The sequence below is a fragment of the Aptenodytes forsteri genome, unplaced genomic scaffold, assembly GCF_000699145.1.
Source record: "Aptenodytes forsteri isolate BGI_AS27 unplaced genomic scaffold, ASM69914v1 Scaffold75, whole genome shotgun sequence".
Lineage (NCBI taxonomy): Eukaryota > Metazoa > Chordata > Aves > Sphenisciformes > Spheniscidae > Aptenodytes > Aptenodytes forsteri.
Genome location: NW_008794171.1, coordinates 2,121,347 through 2,144,935, shown reverse-complemented (window position 1 = coordinate 2,144,935; position 23,589 = coordinate 2,121,347). Strand labels below are relative to the sequence as shown.

General features: G+C 42.0%; 1 protein-coding gene across 1 annotated transcript in view; it reads right to left on the bottom strand.

Moving 5' to 3' along the window:
• The window catches only part of SMCO4 (single-pass membrane protein with coiled-coil domains 4), a 27,051-nt gene extending 7,578 nt beyond the window's left edge, over positions 1-19,473 (bottom strand). Inside the window, exon 1 of the mRNA XM_009282270.1 lies at positions 19,429-19,473. The gene's annotated coding sequence lies outside the window, so the exon portion shown is untranslated. The remainder of the gene's footprint in view (positions 1-19,428) is intronic.
• Between the last annotated feature and the right edge of the window lie 4,116 nt (positions 19,474-23,589).

The following is a 23,589-nucleotide window of genomic DNA, read 5'->3' as shown; positions in this document are numbered from 1 at the left end:
AGAGGTCTTTTCCAACCTCAATGATTCTATGATTCTAAACACTGAGCAGCTGTTAAAACAGGAGGACTCCCTGGTCTCGTGATAGAGACCACCCTTCCCACCAGTGAAAGAGGATTGTTCCTTGCAGTGCTGCCGAAGTCCCAGGCCACACGCACAGAGTGCTCCACTTGCGTGGTCCCCAGCAGAATGGACGCAGCAGCTCTGGGCAGCCAGGAGCAGCTGTGCAGCGTCTCCTACACATGAGGCTTTAATCCTCCCTTACCTCGTGCAACTTCAACTTCACTGCAGCCGAGCCAGTGGCCACCGCAAGGAGATGGCAGCTCCTGTCAGAGCAGAAGGAAACTTGATGTGCTGCCCCAGCCAGCATGGGGAGCCTGGGACCAACAAGCTGGCTGAAGTAATATAATTCTTGCTTCTACCCTTAATTAAAGTGGAGTCTAAGCAACAGATAACATGTTATCTCCTACCTTTGAAACCATGCAAATGTTTGGGGTTTTTTTTTAATAAATGATTGAACTGCATGTAATACTGTTACGCAAACCCTGGGTACTATTTAATAAAGGACAAGACTTGTTTTACCCCATGGAAGACAGATGTTTTTTTTTTTTTTTTTTTTTTTTTTAAATCATTACTCCATTACTGATTTTACCTTGAAATGAAATAACACATTTTGCATGGAGAACTTTCTTTCCTGCAGCTGTAAGGTCTGGCCATTCCTCGAGTAGCATCAGCAAGGTCACCAATTTCTAAGGTGATCTGGCCAGCTAGAGATGCAGCTAAATGGGAATTTTAAAAAGTATTTCAGTAGGAGCTTGGGACAGATTTACAAACAGGAATACTTGCGCACAGATGGGGTCTCCAGAGACCTCAGTTCTGCACGCAGCCTTTCCATCCACACAGGTCCAACTCCGCCATTTGTTTTTTTCCTTGTGTTTCAGTTTTGGCAGGTGTAAGAGAGAAAAATAACAATCCTCACATCTTTTTTGAAGAATGCCTTCATCCCTTCGGATGGCTGCTACCTGGGTAGGATTTACACGAGCACTTAGGCCAGTTTGCACCCAACTCCCACACCGAGACAGAAGCTAAATCTGCTCCCGTGTTTGTGTCAGATGCATTAGGCACCTAATGCCTTGCAACCCTGGCTCTGAGGAGGGGCTTTTGAGGGGGGCGGGGAGGGAAGCCTGATTGCAACAGCTTTCATGCAACTGCAGTAGTGCTTGTCCAGCACTATTTCCATCACATTCAAGCACAATTACTACACTCCATTGTAAGCACTAAATGTAAAATGATAGTTTAAAAAAATCTTCATTATTTGACAGGCTCTAAAGGAGCAAAATGTTCCATGTAATCACTTGTGTGGGTGACAAAGAGGGATAGAGCAGAGATTTGCCAACTTGACTAAGAGAGCTGAACCCTAAAGAGCAAGCCTGCCCAGCCGATTAACAAAACACTTTAATCCCAGTCACATCCTCCCTCCCTCCCCCCAAACCTCTCCAGCCAACCCACTTTCAGCAACACAAAAGCTGCCCCACGATGAAGTGAATATTCCACTTGCGGGACAGTTCTTTAGGTACCAAAACACAGCTCTGTGCGACCACTAACAAGGGGAAATGATTACGACCTGCTTAAAAAAAGAAAGTTTTCATTTGTACAAGCCGTCCCCCTAACGAAACAAGAGCAACCTAAGCGAGCAAGGACTCTGCAGGAACAACCACACAAGTAACTTTGGCTTCTGCACTGTCAAATGCTCATTTCTTTTAAACAGAAGCTGTGCAGCAGAATTGATGCATAGCTGAAGATAATGCTTGCAATGCTAAATTTGAGATCTTCATGTTTCGGTGACACTATCTGTCATGATTTCAGAGTGTGCTAAAAATGAAGAAAAGCATTAAGAGAAAATTTTTTGTTCTGTGAAAAATGGATTTTCATATTACAGCATGAGGCCAATTCTTAGTATTGTAAAAATTTACCTCAGTCTGTTTGACTGTAGCAAGGAATTATGATTAGCAAATCAAAACAATCCTGTTTTCAAGGGTAAAAGCTTTTAATTACACACATAACAATATGGAACTATTAAGATTCTGTTTGAAGTCAGTTTAACATTTTTTAGTGAGGGGTGGTGGCTTTTTTTCCAAATTACAGACCTAAATCTGAATTGACCCATCGTTACTACATCACATTTACTGTAAATGTAGCTTTGAGAGTCTCCAAACTACTCACAGCATTTGAAATATGAAAGCCAGCATTGAATGCTGCCAGAAAGTCAGAAAGAGCAAGGCCGCCAAAGCAAAAAGCTATTTCAATACCATTTTCACAATTCTGAGGACTTGGATATAGCAAGTAATTTGTATTAGAAACAAAAAGCCATGGATCTCTGCATCTGGGAAGGCATTGTTACACAGAGATGAGGTGACGGTGTTTTTGGTGCATACGGTGTTGCAGTGCAATCCTATCTGCCCTGAATGCAGCAAAGAAACAGAACAGAATTCAATTTAAAAAAAAAGGCAAATCCTTTTGCTCCATGAACAGGTGGATAAATAACTCGTATTTTTCTTTGTAGATAACCAGCATCAAGACAACTTTTGCAATACGCAGTCCAATGAAGAAATACGACTAATGCTTACTGAAAACACAAAAACAACAAACACGTAATTTCTGTCACTGCATGAATTCAATTCCTAGGGGAGGCTGTAAGAGAAGAGCTTGCCATTTGCCATCTATACAGCTACAGATGATCTTGCGCATAAATGCAGTAAACCACACCACCTAGCACATGACTCGATATTATGTGTTTGCTCAGCTGTTTTCTTAAAAAGTAATTTTCTCAGCTGTTCCTGACAAGACTCCTTTGGATACAAAACATTTATCTTTCCATTGTACTTACGGAAATTCAGTCAGTTTCTAAATAGCTATACTAAATAAATAAATAAAAATAAATGAGTTGCTGGTGTTGGAGCTCCTCAAAATTAATGTGCTGCTCGCCCAGACCAACCCCAAGCGTTTGGCATCTGCAAGAAGGTGCAGCAATAGGAATCCGGTGTGAAAATAACATTTCTGTTTTCCAGTACAGCTCTGTCAGGGTCACAAGCCCACCGAGACCTGGACTGTCGCTGCTAACTCACACCACAAGCTGAACTGTCACCAGAGGGTAGCAGCGCTCATCCTCTGAGCTGATAATGACCTAGGTGGGAAACACTCCTTTCCTACGATCCAGCATGCGGTCTCGTACAGTCAGTCTGTGAGGCAGCATCACTATAAACGTGTTTGAAACAGATCCCTGAGACACACGCCAGGCAGAATGCCAGCAAGTCCGAAGCCTGATGTTACAGTTTTGTAATGCAAACAGGAGAGTTGAGGGACTGTCACTGCTTTTCATTATAATTGTACTGTCATTAAAATTCTGGCACTGAAAAATTTGGGCCAGGCTAAAACTTGGCAGACAAAAAAATCCATGCCCACAGCAAGAACGGATTGTTAAATCTAAACCCACAAAAAACACAAAGGCAAGGGATGAGCCTGAGGCAGCAGGGGTGTGTGCGTACGTGTGTGTGTGTGTGTGTGTGCACCAGAGAGGGGAACGATGGAGAGTGACCGACAGAAAAGCTGAAAGAACAGCTCCCAAGATACCAGGGCAACATCTAGAAACAACATCTGCGCCTCCTCACCACAAGACAATCTGTGTATGCTGGACTTAAACTATTTGTGAAACGGTTTGTTTCTTCAGAAGGCACAAAGGGAAATCTCCCTCTTCCAGCTCAAGATACAGAACTACCTGCAATAGGAGAAAGTAAGATAGGTGTGTACCTGGACTCCTGAAACCCTCCCGAGACAGGCCTGCAGGGGAAAGTGGACAGCACTTCACTGACAGTGGCACTTACCATTTTATTTTATGAAGTAACTTGGAGGTATTCGTAGATTTAAAGCAAGCTGGATACACTGCCAGAACACGCTGAATGAGGGGTTCAGATCTCAAACTCACGCCCTTCAGGGCTTGTCTGAAGTTCTGGTTTTTCAAGCTTTTGTTGGCACAAATGGTTTTCCAGTAGGAGGCTGAGGAAAGACTGCTGGCACTGTGCCTGTCACTCCCTGCTTGTACACGTGCCAGGGGAGGACTGCATGACACTGGCGAGTAACTAAATCACACAGAAATCAACCCAAATACAGTCATTGAAGTGGGTGCCTGTGTTACTCCCTTACTTGTTTTCCAAGCAGGGCAAGTGTTTTAATGCTTGTGCAGTGCTGCGGTTTGGCAGATTTCATTCCCACCTCTGTTGCCTTCTACACGCTCTCGTTCAATCCGGGTAATCAAGTTATCAATGAATGAAATAAAAACCTCCACCTTACGTTGGAACAGCACCACAGGTTTAGGCTAGAGCTCTTCCTCTGGCAGGCAGAAATCTGCACCTTTCCCAAATTCCTTTCAAATTACAGAAATGTTCTCAACATCAGCACGACAACAATGCAATCAGGACACCTTTTCTGGGGGGAAGGGAAGATAAGAACTGAGACTTGCAACACAGGATGGGTGGGGAGAGTTTTTTCTTCCTATCACTGGTCTCATTAAAATCTCATTCTGTTTACTTCCCAGATTAAACCTTATTACGTTTCACTAAACAATCCCATGTTATAATAAAGCAGCAGGCTTTCCTGCCATGATTGATAGATTCTGTTTGCAATTATTTAAGGAAAAGGCACATAATTACATACAGCTGGATTAGGCTGATCAAATCCATGTTAGTGTCTGTCAATATACACATAATAAGACAGTGTGACATTAATGTAAACTAATTTAATTGCAGAAAGTTTAATTAAGACTTAATAAAATTACAGGGACAGAAAGAAAAAAAGTTTTGCACAGTCTAACCAAAGGGAGTTTCCCAGCAAAGCCACCCTCTAAACACAAGCCTGGTTTTGCCTAATCAGTTCTGCAACACTGGTTCTTGCACCACCTATTTATGTACACTCCTATTTACGGTCCTGCTGCCAGGACTTTCCACCGGCTCAAAAACTCAGAAGCAAAAGCAAATGCTATGGAGCCGTGTATGTAACGAAGTCCATTACGAGCAAGCCCAGGCAGTCAGAGAAGGATGTTTCAGAAGTTCCTCAACAATGTTCAGCAAACAGCTATCGATCAGTACCGTAGTTCAACCACCGTAAAGTACAAGTGACCTTCTTTTAAAGCACTTATCAAGACCAGAACATTACATCTCCCTACGTAACAGTATTCACACTCTCCCGTCTCACTTCTTCTTGTACAGCCTTCCTTTCCACTTGGGTTGTTTTTAAAGCAATCCGCTATATTCACAGTGCTCTCAGAGAGTCACTGATGATACGCAATCGTGCATTAACCCCAACCAGCTTAGCACAAGATACCAGCTTCACCTCCTGCTGAACAGATTCAAACTTTTCCAAGGGTAGTCATGCTCGTGCACTGCTTACACCATCTTTTTCGTGCAACTCATAAGCATATGGATGCAACTGAATTCCTAATCACAGGTAAAATATATTAAATGGTTGGTATGGCATACAAGCCACTTTAGCTTATGCAAGCCCACACGTGCAGTGCCCGGGAGATCTGGGAGTAGATGCCAGGAGTCCTGTTGTCCGCACACGTTCCCTTTCCCCCTTAGCTCTGTGATAATGACTCTGCCTGTTCTGCATGCACACGTGTGTTATCACCATTTCTAACCTAGATGCCTTCACTGTTTGTACGCCAGGCATTTTCCAAAAGAGTAACTGAGACAAGAAGGGTGCGGGAGCAACACTGTGCCACCACAGACCTCTCCACCAGCAAGCGTACTTGCGTTTTGGTACATTGAAAAGTAGGATCTTGGATCTCACGCAGAGCAATTCACTGCTCCCCAAAGTACCGATTTTCCCACGCTATGATTGCCTAGTATGTTCCCTGCCAAATTAAATCAATTTGAGTATCTTAGTAAAGAAAAAAACATTGCAGATTTTGATTCACTTTTAATAGTCTCTCTGCCAGTTGAGCCTGCTGCTCTGATCTGGTTTACTCGACGATTTGTTAGCTGCTCTGCTCAGCCACCTCTCTGCAGAGGCCCTACAGTGTTTCAAGAATTTTAGAAAATGCTGAACGACATACAGGATCCTTACCGAAGCCTCATCCAAAAAGGCAGCAAAAATTCTGAATGAGCCCATTTCCCAAACATGAACATTTCCCGCAGACTTAGTTTTTGTCAGCTGGAGGAAGGGGAAAGGGGAAACAAGGAAAAACTTGAGAAAACTAAGTGCTAGAAAGGATTACAGTGCAATCTCCTGGAAAATATATTAAAATTCAATACCATATTAAAACTGTCCAAAAAAATTAAGCCCTCCCCTGTTCAATCACATCCCTCCAAAGCTCTCGGCCAATCTCTCCACACCAGGGACAAATCACTGTTAGATAACCTTTTTTGAACAAGTCTATCACTTATCCTAGTTTATGTTCCGTTTCCTTTGGCAGCACAGCTATTTAAGTCACCCTTCCAAGCCAGAGCCTTTGGTAATTTTTCTTTTCTGTTCCACTGCAATTCTTCAAAGCATCATAAAGGCAAATTTAATAAGCACCTCAATTTGTATTGCTTTCCATTTATAATACTGCAAGCACCTGCTGCTGCTGAGATCTAAGCAGGCATCTTTCTTACTTTGTATAGATTAATTCAGATTAATCTTAATAGTTTCATATTTTAGAGCAATTTCAAGAACCATTGCTCCAAGCTGGTGGGTGGGTTGGTTGGGTTTTTTTGGTCTTTGGGTTTGTTTTTTTTTTGTCTTTAGGGGTTTTTTTTGTTGGTTTTGTGGTGTGGTTGCTTCTCCCCCAACCTCCCATTTTTATTAAGATGCTGCTGACCAGCTCTTAAAAATACTACTCATTTTGCTTCATTGTTCACATCAGCCAAATTCGGTAGTATGTCTTCTGGTGCATTCAGTAGATCCCTCGTCAATGCAACAGCAGGCACTCAACAATCAAACCACTTCAAGTTGTACCCTGAACCCATAACAATGGAAGTCAAGTCAGCATTGGGGCCCATGGATGGTTTGGGAACTGTGGGTGCGCAGGGAATGGGTATTTAAAGGCGTCTGCCCGTGATCCAGTAGACGTAGGGTTTGGATCACATATTATTCAACCTTCTCTCAAACCGGGGATATATTAGTTTTTAATCTTCTCTAAGTGCCTGTGAACACCAAGTGACAGCTAAGGCTGCACAATACAGAAGTTAAGTTCTACGTCTGACCTTTCAGAGGGGCTGAGGAATCATGTCCTTAGGCGTCTCTTCAGAGTCTGTCTTCCACAGCTTACAGACAGAATATTAATGGCTGCACCCTGGGCTTTGGACATCCTAGTATCTGCAACATCAGCACCAACCGCTCTTGCTGTTATTTCATTTAACAAGACCACAGATAGGAAGTTTTCAAGTTGTACCCTGAACCCATAACAATGGAAGTCAAGTCAGCATTGGGGCCCATGGATGGTTTGGGAACTGTGGGTGCGCAGGGAATGGGTATTTAAAGGCGTCTGCCCGTGATCCAGTAGACGTAGGGTTTGGATCACATATTATTCCTTCTTCTCTCAAACCGGGGATATATTAGTTTTTCTTCTCTAAGTGCCTGTGAACACCAAGTGACAAAGGCTGCACCACAATACAGAAGTTAAGTTCTACGTCTGACCTTTCAGAGGGGCTGAGGAATCATGTCCTTAGGCGTCTCTTCAGAGTCTGTCTTCCACAGCTTACAGACAGAATATTAATGGCTGCACCCTGGGCTTTGGACATCCTAGTATCTGCAACATCAGCACCAACCGCTCTTGCTGTTATTTCATTTAACAAGACCACAGATAGGAAGTTTAATGCAGTGGGGGGAAAGAAAAAAAAAAATTAAAAATTGTAATGCAGCAAAACAAGCAGGCAAGGGAGATAATGCAGCCCAGAGAGAAAGAGCAGGAAAGCCCCCTTAGTGTGCAAGACAGGAAGGGAAACAAAAGGAAAGAAACCACCACATGGAAGAAAAGCTGCATGGAAGTGAAACAAAGACTAAAAGAAGCAGATGGAAGAGTCAATCCATCGGAGAAGACTGACATCAATTATCGTTCTCATCTCTGCACTGTGTTTATTTACTCTTAGTGGCTGACAAGCAAGGTTTGTACTTCTCATCCATCTCCTACCTATGTATTTAGGCGTGATATAGCACACTCCTCCACAACCTGCCAGGAGATCTCACAGAAGACTTCACAGGACATACTGAGGACAATTCCATCTCCAGAGAGACTCTCAACACCTTAAACTCCTACTTCAGAGGGATGCCATGCTATTTGCCTCTCTGCAACATTTAATATGGGCCTTAAAGGGGCGGGATTTTAAGCGTCCCCTTTAAAAACACGCATCTTTCTCAACAAAAAGAGAGAATATTCTTGCTGGGCCCAGAGTGTTCTGGTGAATGGAGTTACATCCAGTTGGTGGTGTTCCCCAGGGCTCAGTTTTGGGGCCGGTCTTGTTCAATATCTTTATCGATGATCTGGATGAGGGGATTGAGTGCACCCTCAGTAAGTTTGCAGATGACACCAAGTTGGGCGGGAGTGTTGATCTGCTCGAGGGTAGGAAGGCTCTGCAGAGGGACCTGGACAGGCTGGATCAATGGGCCGAGGCCAACTGTATGAGATGCAACAAGGCCAAGTGCCAGGTCCTGCACTTCGGCCACAACAACCCCATGCAGCGCTACAGGCTTGGGGAAGAGTGGCTGGAAAGCTGCCTGTCGGAAAAGGACCTGGGGGTGCTGGTTGACAGCCAGCTGAACATGAGCCGTCAGTGTGCCCAGGCGGCCAAGAAGGCCAATGGCATCCTGGCCTGGATCAGAAATAGTGTGGCCAGCAGGAGGAGGGAAGTGATCGTGCCCCTGTACTCGGCACTGGTGAGGCCGCACCTCGAATCCTGTGTTCAGTTTTGGGCCCCTCACTACAAGGAGGACGTTGAGGTGCTGGAGCGTGTCCAGAGAAAGGCAACGAGGCTGGTGAGGGGTCTGGAGAACAAGTCTTATGAGGAGCGGCTGAGGGAACTGGGGTTGTTTAGCCTGCAGAAAAGGAGGCTGAGGGGAGACCTCATCGCTCTCTACAACTACCTGAAGGGAGGTTGTAGCGAGGTGGGTGTCGGTCTCTTCTCCCAAGTAACTAGCGATAGGACGAGAGGAAAATGGCCTCAAGTTGCAGCAGGGGAGGTTTAGATTGGATGTAAGGAAAAATTTCTTTACTGAAAGAGTGGTTAAACATTGGAACAGGCTGCCCAGGGAAGCGGTGGAGTCCCCATCCCTGGAGGTATTTAAAAGACGTGTAGATGAGGCGCTTAGGGACATGGTTTAGTGGGCATGGTGGGGTTGGGTCGATGGTTGGACTCGATGATCTTAGAGGTCTTTTCCAACCTCAATGATTCTATGTTTCTATGAAAACCTCATTGTAAGGTACTCAGTATTACGCCCTCCTCTTACTTATCTATCAATGACAAAAGCTCAATACAGCCATTATTTTGGGAATCCATATATTCTTAACTTTCTATTAACATGAGAGAGATGATACAGATTTCCTCAGAAAATAAACGAGGCACGGGGACCTTACATGTAATTTAAAAAGAGGAGATGCCATATATCTTTTCAGCCTCTGGCTGCAGCTTCCAAATTACTATCCCAAAACATCTGTAACCTTCATGCATTCTCATCCTCTTCCACAATTACTTCTTATCACGTGGGGAAGTTTTGAACTTTTGCAACAGCTATATCGAGTAAATCAGCTTTAAACAGACATGCTATAGATATTCCAAGCTGATAGCTAATCATGATTTTTAGTCTTTCAAACGAATAGGACAACTTAAAATGGCAAACATTGCTCTATCTACCCATCCATAAATTAGGAGTGACAATAGCAGATTATTACTCATTCGCTCAGAGCATTTGTTTGGCCCTGAGAGAACTGGCTTTATTCCAAGAGCTGGCAAACATTGGTTAATATACATGTAAATGTTTTATTTCTCTCAGAGTAGGCAATTTCACAAAATGAAATACCGAATTAAAGACGACCTTAGTTTTTCTGCTGATGCCTGTCTCAGACGCAGTGCTGCTGAAAGCCTTTGCAAGCTTTTTCACACCGAGTCAACAGGGAAAAAGCCACCTTTTCTTTTGAGAGTGAGACACTCTCACTGTGGAAACATGAAAGTTTTATATAAATATTAATCATCAAATATGTCCTGGAGTTAAGTGGATGGAGACTGGTTTACATAAGGTTGCAGTACTGACTTGGTAATAGTGAGATGTACTGAAATGGTTTTGCAAACAGTGCTCCAAACAGGCTGTTCCTCAATGCAAGAGCTGCGGTTGCCAGAAGTAGATTCAGCAACCCCAGTGTTTAATCTGAGGATACTATAAAATAGCACTTCACTCCTAAGAGTGAAGAAGGGGCATTTTGTCCCTTGAATTTCTAGTGCAAGCATAAAGGAAAAGGAAAATGTTATTTTCCTCAAAAACTGCCACTAATTTGAACAGGGAAGAAGAGGGGAGACTAAGAAAAGGGATGGAGGTTCAACAGAGAGGCAAATAAACCAAATATCTGGACAGAAAACCAGGCAGTGGTTTAACAGAGTCTCTTACGAACCAGTCCAGAACCTGACTATTCTAAATAAAGCCAAGTGTAATGCACCCATACTCTCGAGCATGGGCTCTCCAAAACCCAAGAGACTCAAGAAGCACATTCTGTGCATTTGGAGGAGAAGACAGTACACAACACCTCCAGCAGGACTCTGAGAACCACCTTTTTCCTACAAAGGGCTAGAGATATCAGAAGATACCTAGATTCACTTACTCCTCCTATGATACAGACCATCAGCCATTGTTTACCCCTCTGTCCAACAGAGAAACAAGATTTTTTTTCACAAGTTAACCAAGCCTTGAAACTAGAACCACAATCACGAAACAGATTTTTGAGAAGGGGAAAGGAGAAGCATTGCCTTTTATCTACTGTACTGTACCATATATATCATCTCACTTTCCTTGAGTGCACGCTAAAGTTTCAATCAACCGGGGATGCTAGCAACGGGTCAAAATTGTTCATAAACCTCTAGACAGAAATGACACAATATTTATGTATTTCAGAATAGCAAGTTTAGAATGAAATACAAAATCAGGAGAAAGCACTGGCTAAGATCACAGCAACTTGACGGAACCCAAGAGCAAAAGTGTACAGCACTTAAAAAACCCATCAGGACAGCTGCAGTCAAAATTCACCTCCTTCAAGTGAAAGGAAAGATGAACAAACACTGATGGGAAGCAACAACTACCAACAGAAGACACCTTCAAAAAGATACAGGACTATGTACAAGTGGCAAGAGCTGATGAGAAGTTCAGTTCCCATCTGGCAACTTGTCTCAGTTGCTACTACAGTGATCTACAGGTTTCAGCCAGGTCTCTCCATGGACATGAGCATCTATGGATATGGAACAGACAGCAGATCTGTATTTTATGGAGATAAATACATCAAAGACTGCTAGAATTGCTCTTCCTTACATTCTCCATTTTAACAGGAAAACAATTTAGACTTTACAGGCTATTACATTAACTAAAGCTACTTTTGAAATCTTTTTCATATTTACTTCCCAGAATTATATGGATTTTTTTTTTAACCTGCAGAAAATTACAGAGATGATTACCGCTAGAGCAAGCGCACTGTCTAGTACTTGACAATACTTTGCTTTGAACCTTGAACCTAATGCTGCACTTTTCAGTGCTGCTTTCACACAAAGCATACTCTCCCTCCTCTTGTATGCTACCGCTTACATGACACTTTTAGACCTTGCAAGGAAATCTGCTGAATGGAAGGGCAACACAACAGAACAAGGCAGTGCCAGGTTCAGCACTGAAGAGGATTTTAAAATTTATTATAGGGTATCACTTCGATGCTCAATGTTATACGTGGCTGAAATGGAATACACATGCCTGGCAGAACTGCAAGAGAAGGTACCTCTATAAAAGGCGACAGCACTATTACCAGATAAGCTACCAGTTAGACATCACTGATTACCACTGGACAGAGATATTAACTCATCTAGAGAGCAGACAGCTAATCGGATTTCTTAATGGCCTTCTCTCAGTTTCACTGGGGCTGATGCATACTGCATATAGGATTTGGAAGGAGATTTCTCCCAAAATAGCACATACCACTCTACTACAGCATTCTGTTATCACCTTGGCTTATGCTTATATAAAGTACCAGATGGAAAGCCAGAAGTTACATGAACAGTCACAAAGAGGTTAATCATTAAATTAGAGCTATGCCAGGGCAGCAACAAAGCTGACCTTTTGAATAAACTGAGCTTGGATAAAGGTAGCATTGATTTTCCTAACAAGGTTTCATTACTTAACTCTAGATTTGTGATTTCTTTTGAGACTATGAAGTTAAGAGTTAATCCAAATTTACTATTTCTTTTCTACCCAAACAGAAACCAACCCATTTAAAATGCAGAGAATTATGACAGACCTCCCTCCCTTTCATTGTTCTCTCCCCTCAGAGAGAAACTGAACTTCACAGGACTTCAAACCTCGGGAACCTTGCGGGGGGGGACGGGACGGGACGACGACACGACACACAACACCAACAAAAGCAAAAACCTTAAAAAAAACCCAGCTCATCTTTATTCTACAAGCTTTTCTTCCAGCACTAAAAATCCAATGCATATTTTCTCCCAACTACTTTTATCTCTTTATTGTTCTTAACACTTTCCTAGAAAAGAGTTTTTTAGCACACAAATGAAAAACTTTAATTTGATGAAGGGACAGGGACTGTCTGGAGCCTAGTCAGTGAAAAGACACGAGGTAAACATTTGGATATGTTACATGACCCCAAGTCTTTCTGCCATATTTTCTGCTTTCCAGCTCTGATCTTCCCATTTTAATTTTTAAAAAGTTGTTTACAACAGAATCAACCAGCTGACTATTACAAGCTATACCATTAAACAGAAGAGTTACTTCTTTACCTCCTTCAAGTATGATGAGGATCATCCATAAAAGCAAAGTGATCCAAATTTCCGATTTCCCACAGGTACTCTAAAAGATTTACTGAACCACAGCAATTATGCCCATGACAAACGGGGTGTCTTATGGAACTCGGAACTTTCCTAACTTTCTGAAATTACTGTTTTGACTCACATCTCTGGGAACTTATTTAGATAAGGTCTAAGAAAAAGCAAGGAAGATTAGAGAGACTAAGTTAATGAGAAAAAGAAAGAATAGAAAAAACCCAAACAAACAACTACATATCTTTTAAGAGAAAAGGGATATAATTTCTTACTCTCCTATTTTGAAAGCCTTGCCTCTTTCACAGTTAAGCAAAGTTTCCCCAAAGAAGCCATCACTGAAAGCATTCATTTGGAATTTTTATGTAAACAAGTGTTGGAATATGAAATGGAAAGCCAAAAAACGGTATTAAATCACAGGACAGATACACCCCACAACCTTGTATGTATCTCTTCGGAGAGCAGGAACAAAAAAAAAAAAAATTGGACATGAAAAAGAAATAAAAGTAGACAAGAACGTGCAATCTGAAAGGCTTTTTGCTTAAGGTCCCTAATGTCTTAAGAATTTATTAAAAGATGATGTTAGAGCACCTGAATATCAGAGAATTACTTCAGAGATGGCTCCTGTTGCAGCCGTTTCTGCTGGAATATTTTACCCTGGCTGTCAGCCAAATCTTTGCTATGCTGATGCCAAATAAATGATACCCAATTTCAATGATAGATGCTGTTGTGTTGACACGTAATTGATACCTTTATATTCAGGGCTCCCTGGAATTCCGTAACAGCAACACTTTATTCACAAGCAACACTTTATTCACAAGAACTACAACTGACAGCAGAATTCAAAGGGACTTGCACACAGCTGATGCCACTACACTGCTGGTATTGTGAGTCTGGAGGGAAGAGATCACTACCTATCCAAGGTGGTCAGGAACAGTGGAGACCACAAATTTTCCAGGGCAATGGAAAATATGGAGAGATTGCCCAGCAGTAAAAGTTAACTGGCTCAGCCAGAAACCAGCTTGCTCAGAGAAACAGGAAACCTGAAAGTTTTCAACACAAGTTGCATATCCCTTTCCTGCAGAGCTTGTAACTGCGTAGGAGATGGAAGTCATAGAAACGCCACAGCATTGAAGTAACAGATATGTCCGTAATCTCCTTCTCTCTTTGACTTCCTTGGTTTCCTAGGCAGGAAACAGATTAGCAACCTTTAAAAATATATTTAGCAAAGGTATGTTCCAAAGAAAGCATTATATACCCCCTTCTTGCATGTTCACTCTCCGGTAGATAACCTGAAATAAACTTTCATAAATAGTATTTATTTTGAAAAGCAACTATATCCCTCCCCAAGCTTAACAAACCTTCAGCATCTACTATAATTCTTACAGGGGGGAAAAAAAGCAGATTACATTACACTACATGCCTACAACCTAAATTTTCTTTATTTTTAGTAGCACAGCATCATATTATTTTCAGACAATGAATAAAAACATTCACAGAATGAAAATAGTCAGAGAAAAATTCATACCCATTCATTTCACAAAAACAGAAAAAAAACCAGCAACAACTAAAATTTGGCACAGAAGACAGCAGCAAATAAACTCCATATAGCAAAGTTTTCAGTCATTTATCCAGATAATATACGTTGTTCAGCAAACATGCAATGTGGGATATCCTGCTGTGATGCCTCTTTTTAATTAAAATAAAGTTAAGCTTAAAAATACTTTTGAATTGCATTATATGGGGATTATCAAATACATCTGAAGCTTACAGATGAAGAGGCATCACTACCTGGAAGTCTTTTCAACCCCTGGAAAACATTTTGTTGACTGTTTCTTAAACTGTATTTTAGAACACTGATCACAGCCCAGAAACCTTCTGCAGTGTAATATGCTTCTGCTGCTTGTGGGGCCTTATCTGGCTCTCAAATACTGTCTGTGCTTCTCTGCTACTACCACGGGAAAGATTTCTTCCTCCAGTTACCTCTTTCCTTACATTATACAAAAAAGGGACTGAAAATACTGATGTTAATTCTTCAGACTCTGCACACTGCAGCTCTTTCCTTTAATTCTTCCTCTCCTGTGCTTCTAAGGGTTGCTAAAGCCAAAACTGTCAGAAGACCTTTCACACTGAATTTCTCCTTCAGGAGTGCCCAGCACAGAGGATAAAGTTATACCGGGAAAAAGTATGCATTTATCATCAAAGCTCATACCCCTCAAAACCCCCAAATTGTGATTTAGTTCAGCAACATGGGATATGTAAAATATCCAGGATTATGTCCTTGCAAAAGCATGAAGTGGTTGAAAAGGTCAAGGAAGCGCATTAAGTAGAAAAGCTTTAGGGGCCAGTGGGTTCTTTTCACTGTTGCAAGAGGCACTGGAAAACCAGTCTTTGCCAAGGAAACACATCCAGTTAAAATTTTTTTAAGCAACAAGTGCACAGATACCTTCTTCCAACCCCCCCCCCCCAAAACCCAAAAACACATACCCCAAACCAACCAAAAAAACCCCACTACCCCCTCCCAAAAAACCCCACAGAAATTTTTCAAAGTCACAAAGGACAGCTGAGACTAACCTCCCACTGGCAGTTGGGCATCTCAGGAGCATACACAGAGAATGAGGAAGGGAACATGAAAAAACAGCTAAGCCAGCTGTCAACAGCTTTGATTTACCAGAACCAGTCATGGGGCATGACCGGGTGGTACACCACAGGCAGACCCAATCTTCCTCACACCTGTTCAGAGAAGATCAGATGCAAACCAGCTCCAGTTCAAAAACTGCAGGGATTCCTTAGACTGGTACTGTGTCTAAGCTAAAAAAGGCCAGTCTCTCAGGACTGCATTTTAAATTGAGCACAGCACCGAAGTAACAAAGCTAGAAGGCTTACAGAGAAGATCCAACTCCTGTCTAATTATTTGAGCGTGGGCAGAGAAGTGTAGGCCAGTCTGCCAGGCATTGTATAGCTACACCCTATCAGTGTTAGGAGGGGCATAATTAGTCCAGGAGAATGTCAATGTTAAGACATACAGGCCAACTTGAATATTTCTGCTTGTTACTGAATTTGCTCCAAAGATTTATTCCTACACGCTTCTTTGGGTGTTTGGAACTCCCCTTGCTCCCTCTTAAGCACACACTAAATTTAATAACTTTCTTTTTAAAAAATCATCATGTTCAATAGTAATAACCCATCCTGTTATTAACAAACGCAAGGATTTGAAAAGTCAAATGGATTCTCACTCCTTCTGCTATTGGCTTCTGCATTTTGTTCTGTTTGGACACAGAACAGAAAGGTCTCACTTTCTCCCACTCAGGAAGGCTGAGTGGGAGACTGCTATAGCTGGGAGATATGGAAAAAACAATAAAATGATTGTATACAAATATTTCCGTTTCTCTTCCCCAATTTATAAAGTCATTTAAAAAAAAGCAAAAGTGTGTTTGTTGGAGATTACTGTACAATGAGTTAACATGCTAAATAAATTAGCAACAGAAAGAAGTAAGTCAGCTTCAACTTTTAGAAATGTAGAACACAAAAATAGTTCAGGCAATCAGACTTCAGAGCAAATCTTACCTTTACAGAAACTGTTTCCTATCCTGTTAAATATTTCTCTTACCACTGTGCGAAAGACTTAAACAATGGAGGGAAACTGGCTAAGGCTCGCTCTGCAGACTGAAATAATCTCAATTCAGCAGCAAGAACCAGCATCAAGACTTCTGAATAATGGTATCAAACCCAAACATTTAGGTAAGGAGTTGACATGCACCCCTTTCCTCCATGCTAAAGTCCTTCACAAGTAACTCCAAGTCTCCAAGCATTCAAACATACTTCACGGATTAAATAGTGTAAACTACAAGCCAGTCCTTTAAACAGCATCAATTCAGTAAACTTGAGTTTTTCTGATGCTATGCAGCATCGCCACCTAAACCCCTCAAGCCATTTAAGACATTTATCCTTTAGTTTCTGTCCTAAGCTATGCTAATTTAACTGTATGCTCTCCCATCCAAAGTAGGCTGCACCATGCTGGTGGGTGTGGTGGGTTGATGGCAAGACGCAGTACAGTAAGCATATTGGTTTCTAAGCAGACATAAGTTTGCAAAAACAAACAACTACTGGTGAATTCCCTGAGCTTTCTTGTGGCATGGCTGCAGGCTCAGAGCCATATTTTATACTGGCACCAGTAAGGTCCAATAAAAGGCTCTGGGATCTTGAATCTTACTTGTATCATGACAGCCATGTACCTAAGCTATGTTTGAGGGTGCACTTTTGTAACTAAAAGCTGCATCCTGCAGCTTCACCTGAACAATTCCTTATTTTTGTTATCCGTCTAGTTGGGTGTCAAAGTCAAGCAACAGACCTTTCATGACACAACAATGCTACATAAAGTGTAAGATGCTATTGACATCTAACTACCAGTAAGCAGCCTTGCTAGGAACAAACATTTTAGAAGCAAAGCACTTCAGTGAGTTTTAATAACGGATTTATACAGCACATCTCCTCTCCAGACCTGATACTAAGCACCGTACCATGGTCAGAGAACTCCTTTCCCAATGTACAAACAGAGCCAAGGTGTCAAACAAAAACAAACTGACATTGGGTGAAAACGCAGTGAGACATATTTATAAACAGAAAGCAGTCTGAGAAGGAGACAGATACGCACCCTGAGGTTTGGTACAGCCAAATCATGATTATCCATACCTCTAGCATGATACAAAGCCCAAAATCAACATAGCTTGAACGCAAGGGTTTATATTTAGCAATTGTCCTGGTTTTGGCTGGGATGGAGTTAATTTTCTTCCTAGTAGCTGGCATAGTGCTGTGTTTTGGATTTAGCATGAGAATAATGTGATAACACACTGGTGTTTTAGTTGTTGCTAAGCAGTGTTTATACTAAGTCAAGGACTTTTCAGCTTCCCATAATCTGCCAGCAAGGAGGTATATAAGCGGGGGGGAATCGGCTGGGTGACTGCTGCTCAGGGACTGGCTGGACATCGGTCGGTGGGTGGTGAGCAACTGCATCGTGCATCACTTGCTTTGTATATTCTGCTAGTATTATTATTATTACTATTACTATTTTACTTTATTTCATTTCAATTATTAAACTGTTCTTATCTCAAACCATGAGTTTTCTCACTTTTACTCTTCCAATTCTCTCCCCCATCCCACCAGGGTGGGGGGAGTGAGCGAGCGGCTGTGTGGTGCTCAGTTGCCGGCTGAGGTCAAACCACAACAGCAATTAATAAGGCTCAAGGAGCCTTATTAAAGACCCTTATCAAAGAGCCTATCTGAAGGCAGATAGTACTTCGAGCATTAAAGCCCCCCCAGCCACCTGTTCTGATTTAATTTTTTTCCAAGTTTACCATCACACAGCCACAGCTCTTCAACTCTTTAACTGTAGTATATCTTTACTCTTTAGTAATTTTTTTTTAGAGTAGCCTATGGCAAAAAAAAAAAAAAAAAAAAATCACAGCTACACAAGTGCTTGTAAACAGAGGTACCAAGGCAATACACAGTCCCAATCAAAATGGATTGGGTTTGTTACTGCCAGTGTCTAAGGACTGCCCATATAAGTAAATATAAGGCCACATCATTCTGCACTCCCCCCACCCCACCAGCTCATTTCAGCCTGCAGAAGTCATCTGTGCCTGCAGCAGGGCAGGCCACATTTCTACTCTTCACGTGACAAAGACACAAACACATTGGTTTAGGCAGAAGCAGCTTTTGCACTGATGCTGCTCTTTATTTTCCACTCTTTTTGTGAAATACAGAGACAATTTCCGAGCAAAGCCTTTGGGGAAAGAGCTTTACTCAAAATCACTAGTCCTCTGTCTAGCACAATAAGAGCAGAGAATGCAAATTAGTTTCAATAAAAGCAGCTGGCAATCAATAAGAAAGGGCTGGTCTCCAAGAGTAAAACTGGTTCCTCTAAGGATAAGAGTTAAAAAGGGAAAAATATAAGATGATGAATAAAGGAAGAACAAATATAAACAACATGGGGGGGGTTTGCACAGAAGAAGAAAAATCTAACGATGTAATTTAAAAAAAAAAAAATCAGACAAACTGACAAAGAACAGCTGGGGGTAAAAAGGAAAGAAAAATACAGATAACTATAGTGCAAAGAAAAGGATCATTAGAAAAAGTCTAATGGAAAACATGTGCAATCCAAACAAGATAAAATAAAAATCATGAAAAGGAGCAGATAAGAGGCTAGCTGGCACTAAGGCTTAAGGCACCAGTCACGAGCTCACGTTCTAGCCTGGTTCACAGGCATTGGTAAGTCCGATAATGAGCTTCAGCATTCCTGCTACTGCACATCTGGCCATTTCACAAAAACTTGTACACTCCTCTCCTCTGACCTTCTGCCATAATGCAGAAAGTCAATACCCACCTGAGTGGGCCAGAACCCACCCACTCTGCATGCAGTCAGACTCCTTTTCTCCATCCCTTCACCTCAGGAAGTCCACAGGCACCTGCAAAGGACTGAGAAAAGCCCAGCATTATGGTTACCACCTGTTAAAAAAAAAAAAAAATTCCTCAAGATTGACACTTTCACTGAGTCTCCCTATTATTGTATCTAATTTTTATAAGTCAATTAGAGAAAGAATACATTATGGACACAGAAGAAGCCTTCCCTTGCAGCTACTATAGATAGGACTTGATATAAAGGGGAAAATACAAGTATTTTGGCACTGTTAGCAACCTCTGCTCAAGAGAAACCCAGAAATCAAGTGTCTCACATACTGCAAGTCAGCATCACAAATCACTTACCCTCCGTCTTGCATCTACAAACCCAGCTCCAATTTCTGGTTTTATCAACATCCTCCAACAAACACTTGGTTAACATGGAACTAAGGTCCCCATCTTGCACATGCCTTTAATATTGCATATTAGCAAACAGGAACGCAAGCAGTTACTTTGCTCAGAAGCTTTTCAGACCCGAAGAATTTCACCAGCAAACTACACAACGTAACTCCTTTGATTCCAAGAACGTAGCCCCCATCTTTAATAAAGTAGCTGCTTAAATAGCATACATTAATTATATGGGGTGGAAAGTGGTGTTTTCTACACTCACATGAAACTGCAGGGGAAAGTCCTATCACTGCACACTATTTATTTAGATTAAGTTTTGACCAGCATACTGATGGACTAGACAGAGAAGTCTCTGCCAAGTTGCTAATATACTTAAAATTATGCTTATACTTTCAGAACTTTAATACAGAATAATTCGATTGGGGCATGCCCTATGCTTCGAGAAATTCTACGAGACTTCTAATGACAAAAGTGGTCAGAAACTTCTAGTCACATTGACATCTAAAAGCACAGAGCTTGCATTTTAAAGGGAGAAAGGAGTGACTAACTTCTTTGCAACTAAAAACGGTGTACAAGAAATCAAACAAAGTAGGATGGAAAAGACAAAAAAAACCCTGAAACTAAACTAGTGGTGGGGCAAAAGACAGCAAAGAGAATATTATCGCACATTCCCATCCCCTCAAGATACACGTATGCCTAAAGGGCTCACAAATATCTGATCTCTGGCTGTTTGCCACATTCAACATACAAAGCCTACTTCCTCTATTGCCTACAGCAATTATTTTAGGGTTTGTCTTAACAAGTAAAAATCTCTCTCAAAAAAAAAAAAAGTGGGGGAGGAGGCCTGCACTGTTGCAGTTTTACATCGACAGCCTCATGGCCTGCCACTACTGGTAAGACAATTACAGCATTTTAACAGCACATTTCCCTAAGGTAGCAAGCAGTTAAGACCTTTATGTACTGAAAGAGATGCCCTTCCACATTAGCATGGCCTATTAGCCACAAACAGGATTAAGAGCTCAGCAAATCCTCGCAGAGCCCGCATCTGTCAACATAACTCTTTCCCATAATGGGCAGAAAGGAAGGTAACTTCTCAGCTTTACGGAGCACTTACTGGAAAGCTAATCTCACAATAATTAAAAAAACAAAACAAAACAAAAAGGGAGCAACACAGAACAGCACAATCATGGAGACCCCTCAAGATCTCTTACCTCATGAAAAAAATGCCACCTGGTTACAGAACTTGTGGTCTTACAGAGCAGCCCTGCCATTACTCTGGTGGCCCTGTACAGCAATCAACCTTAGGGGATCTCCAGACAAGACAACAGCCAAGATCTCTTTGCGGGACATTTCTCCAAGCATGATAGAATTTCCATAATCAGTCAAAAAACAGACATACAGATTGGCATGCAACAGAAATTGCTATTGGACATCAAGAACATCAATCCACCCATAGAGGCTTCTTGCAGTGCATGATGGAGAGACTAGTACGGAGAAAGAGATCGTTTTATTCTGGAGCACCTGGACCAAAGTAGTTGAATCGAGAGATGCCAGATCCATTCTTGAAGGGCTCTGATGGCTTTGGGAGCAGCTGGGGCACAGCTGTAACAGTAAAAGCAAAACCCAGCCCAATTCAGCAGAGAGAATTAGTGCTCAGTTCCCTCAAACCCTGATACCACTGTAAAAGATCCATGTATCTCACTGAGTGCAGTCCCCATGACAGCACTCAGCACGACCAAGTCGGCACAGGTCTCCTATGACTCTTCATGGAGAAATTCTTTCAGCTGCTCAACACCACTGCTTCTTGGTAGCGCACACACCATCGGGACAAGCCTTGTTGGGCTTCAAAGTAACAGGCAAGGGAGAAAGATGATGGGAGGAGGAAGATTTGTAACAAAAATGAAAAGGAAACTGCATTACATCACACATTAAGTGCCATGGCCAAAAGATTTAGTATATAGTCTATCTACTGTCCGATAAGCCAGCTCATATCACCTAATCAGCATCTTTATATATATACAAAAGCACTTCACTGTCTATTTAATGCATGGAAAAACACGATTAGATTTAAAAAAAAAAAAAAAAAATCGAAATTATTTTGCTAGCATACAGATATAGCAGCAAGCGGCGAGGAAACAGTCCACTCTCTCACTGTTACCGTACACACCTCCAAACAAGCAGCAATGAACCAGTGTCAGCTAGGGAGCGTGACTGAAGGTTGTCACCTCACTCAGGGCAATTTCCACTGAAGACTGACACTCTGGGGTAGCTTCAAAGCTCAGGTGGTGTTCCACAGACAGGAGGTGTGGGCATGTGGCCACTGCTAAATCTCTTATGTCTCACACAAAGCAGTCCCATCAGTCTGTGAACACCACTCACATCCCAAAACAGTGTTAAGCAAGCTGAGGACTCCCTAGAAGGAAGGCTTTCCAATGTCCACCCTGGCAGTGTCCAAAGATGTCCGGCTCTGTAAATGGCTTGTCTTTATATCTCTGTATGCCTGCCAGTGCTGTCCATGCTCTTCTGTATCAGCCTGCATTTATGGTCAACAGCTCTGCCAAAACCCTCTCGAGGAGCAGAATAAGAGACCTGTGCAAGTCCATGCTGGAAAAAGCACTAAAGAAACAGGTAGTTCCTAGAGTTTCCCAAGCGATAAGGGATATTTGACAGCTGCACCCAAAATTCTTGTTGGAAGATGTCCCTTCTACGTTTCCCACAAAGCATGAGGGAAAGCAGCAGCTAAAATTGCTGTAACAAGCAGCAGTTCATTTATCTGACAAAGATCAGTGAAATTTCTACCTACAAAGGTTGAGAACAGTCTAAAATCAGCTTTCTTCTGCAGTCTAGGAGGTCTGTATGTTATAAATAGGCCACTAAAAGGCAGTTAAGAGAGAGAGGGAGAGCAAAAAGTTATTAAAAATGTACTAATGAGAAACTCATTTCACTTTTTTTTAACCAGGCATCAGAGAATTCCTACAAGACTTCTGGTTCGTTTAAAGGAGAAAATTTTTAACAAAGCTAAAAATAACTGACAATCACATTTCCAAAATTGAGAGAAACACGGTAACCCCAGGAGGTCCCAGCCCAGGGTGGTACCACACAGACCAATTAAAAAAAAGCTCATACAAATTTCAGGCAGGATCGGGACCCCGAAATCCCAATCTCTGTAACATGAGAACATTTATTTTCTCTACTATTTTAAAAGAAGGTTTGAACCATAACGGGTTTAGAAACATAACAGAAAATATATTAATTTTTTTTTTTAGGTAACCAACAATAAGAAAAACCAAAAAGCTATGAACCGAACTCACATCAGCACATCGCAGGGACAAAACACACACAAATGAAGACACGGTGCTTAAAAAAAGAGACAAAAGCCACATTTTTACATTCAGAACGGATTATCTTGATTTTTTTCCTGGGTCACCTTTTAATGCTCTCCTGAGATTTTTTTTCAATAGGCTGCTTAAACACAGGTCTCGGTCGTTTCTCAGCACAATTGTACTCGCGACTGGAGAACCGAAATTGAGAAGAAAAAAAAAAAGCAAAAACACAGAACCTGAAAGTCTTCTGCGAGTATTTTTAAGAGTTATTTTCCTCACTAATCTCTCAGCAGTGCTTCTCAGGGGCTGCGGTTCAACCCCAACGGCGTGGCCCGGCGGCGCGCCTCCCGCTCCGCTAAGCCGGCGGCACACCTGAGCTCCCCGCCCAGAGCGGCGGGACCCCGGCGCTGCCCGGG